This window comes from Octopus bimaculoides, chromosome Z, assembly GCF_046866305.1.
Source record: "Octopus bimaculoides isolate indiv1 chromosome Z, ASM4686630v1, whole genome shotgun sequence".
NCBI lineage: Eukaryota > Metazoa > Mollusca > Cephalopoda > Octopoda > Octopodidae > Octopus > Octopus bimaculoides.
In genome coordinates this window covers 47617631-47620904 of record NC_142944.1, presented here as the reverse complement: position 1 = coordinate 47620904, position 3274 = coordinate 47617631, and positions in this window count along the sequence as shown.

The following is a 3274-nucleotide window of genomic DNA, read 5'->3' as shown; positions in this document are numbered from 1 at the left end:
AAATGGATTTGTGTAGGACCGACACCCCTACCTACACAAAAAAAAAGACTACAGAAGCATCGATGACAATTCCAAAATCACTCTGAATTGAAAGGGGAAGGCCTTCGTAACAGAAGCATATGATGGAGTGGTGCAAAATCCAAAAGACAGAGCTGAAAAAAAATAGGGATCCAAGTGAAGAGAAGCAGAAAAAATGGCTCAGAGTTAAGAACAGTGGGCACAAAAGTTGTTAACGGCTTGTTTCATGGGGAATGAAGGGGTCAAATAACTAAGTACCATAATACAAACAGGACACAGACAGTGTGTCGTTAACCAGCTGGAGGAAATGACCTCCTGGGTTTTTTTCTCACAGGCACAGGAGTGGTTATGTGGTAGGTAGTTTGCTTACCAATCACATGGTTCTGGGTTCAGTCTCACTGCGTGGCACCTTGGGTAAGTGTCTTCTACTATAGCCTTAGGCCAACCAAAGCCTTGTGAGTGGATTTGGTAGATGGAAACTGAAAGAAGCCTGTCGTATATGTACATGTATATGCATGTGTGTGTGTCTGTGTTTGTCCCCCAACATTGCTTGACAACCGATGCTGGTGTGTTTACGTCCCTGTAACTTAGCAGTTCAGCAAATGAGACTGATAGAATAAGTACTAGGCTTACAAAGAATAAGTTCTGCGGGTCGATTTGCTTGACAAAAGGCAGTGTTCCAGCATGGCCAAATAGCTGAAACAAATAAAAGAATAATGTTACCATTATTATGTATATGTCGATATATTAGCTGTCTTTTTTAAGTCTCTCATCTCTTGCCTTTTATTTGTTTCAGTAATTGGACTGTGGCCATGTTGGAGCACCTACCTTCAAAGGTTTAGTCAAATAAATCAACCCCAGTATTTTTTTTTGGGGGGGGGGGAGCCTGTTACTTATTCTCTTAGTCATTTTTTTATCAAACTGCTGGGTTATGGGATCAAGTGATGGTGGTGGGACAAACACAGACACATATAGATATAATAGACATACATATATTCATTCATACATACATACACACACACACATATATACATACACACAAGCATACATGCATTCATACATACAAACATACATACATACATGCATTCATGCATACATACATATCATAGCTGTAGCCAGTGCCCCCTGACTGGTTCCCGTGCCGGTGACACGTAAAAAGCACCTACGACACTCTTGGAGTGGTTGACGTTAGGAAGGGCATCCAGCTGTAGAAGCATTGCCAGATCAGATTGAAGCCTGGTGCAGCCATCTGGCTCTCCAGACCTCAGTCAAACCGTCCAACCCATGCCAGCATGGAAAACAGACGTTAAACAATGATGATGATAATATACATACATACATATATGCATACATATATACAAATATAATACAAAAATGCATACATACATACATACATATATACAAACATACACACACACACACATACAAACATACACATATACATACAAATATACATGCATACATACATACATCATATGCACAATGGGCTTCCTTCAGTTTCTGTTTACTAAAGCCTGGTGTTATAGTAGAAGACACTAGTCCAAGGTTCCATGCAGTACAAGTGAACCAAAGACCAGTTGGTTGGGAAGCAAACTTCATACTATACAGCCATGCATGTGCCTATAACATCAAAAAAATAATAAGTTTTGTTATATGATATTTATGAAAATTCAAGTGGAATAATATGATGCAAGAACATATTTCTTGTTTTACAAAGTCAATTGAGTAATATGATGTGTGGAAAGTGTCGGCACATTTTTTTCTGGTTTATAAGGTCAATGTGTACAAAATAATAATGGCCAGCAGAGAAAAAAAAAAGTGGATAATGTATGTGTTGTTAAATGGGTGAAGAAAACGTAATTGGTAATTGATTTTTCACTTAGTTTAACAAAGAGCTAATGGCTAGGTAAGTGTGAAGACAGGGAGTAAAGTAGCTGCCTCATAGTTGCTACTGAATGGAAATCAGAATAAAGAGGAAACAATCTGACTTCTGTTTAAATAGCTGAAATGTCTGACAGATTTCTGGCTTCTGATTGGTCTCCAGCAACAATCTGGTGTGTTTGACTGTCAACACTTTCATACTTTGGCTGTCAACACTTGCCCCTCTCATCAAGCTGAGAAGGGCAAATTGACAAAGTGTCAGTTGCCTTCTGACAAATTTGTGTTCAAGCCTATGGTAGTGGGAACCTCCAGTGTTCTTAGCCCCAGGATCATATCCCTATTCACTGCTATCAGGGCAGAGACAGCTGTCTGCAAATTGAAGTTGGAGTGGCTGTTCTGGTACGTCTGTCTTGCCATCCTCCAAGGCAATGCCTTTCCATTTCATCTGCTGGACCTGTGAAGCAAACTGATACGTCTTATGTCTCTTAGATATAATGTACATTAGTTCAACAACATAGTATGATCATATAGGGAAAAACTGAAATGTCATATAAGATGAAGTTGCTACAGTACCATTACTATATAAGATTTTCATTTATAATTTGTGGTCTTATAATAAGAGGGTTATATAAAAAGTAATGCAAAAGCAAACACATTTTTTAAACTGACATAGATTGCTCAAACTGCACATGTTGGTAGAATAACTATTCCTCAATTAAGTAGCACAAAAGTGCTACTTAATACAGATCCCATCACAAGCCATGCATTTGTGCTAAATTAACTTTCAAATGTTCCTTGAAAACATTCAAGCATACACTACTGTACCCAGTTCTTCATAGCCACTTTCATCCCACCTGTGTCATGAGATCATTTTCCTCATTGGACCAAACAAATGGGAGTTGGAAGGGGCCAGAACTGAGCTGTATAGTAAATGGAAGAAACACTAACCAGCCTAGTTTCTTGACTGCCTGATTTAATGCTAAAGATGTGGTCAAGTATTGTTATGGAATTATGACATTTTCCATGAATATATTTTTGCACCATTAGGTTAACAACTAATCTCTGATGAGTTTCTTGCACTATTAGGCTGACAAGTAACCTTTGGTGACTTCTTTGCACCATCAAGCCAACAAATAATTCATGATAATTCTTCAGATTGTTAAATAACCCCTGATGACTTCTTTGCGCCATCAGGTTGACAAATAAGCCCTGACGGTTTCCTTATGCCTTCAGGTCAACCCCTGGTAACCACAATGACAAATGCTACATATTTGTCATTGAATTTTCCTGAGACACTTCAAAAAAGACTGTCTTTAGTTATTTTTTTTTTATCAGATACCACCTTACCAGCTAAAGTGCAGACAAGTTTACCACA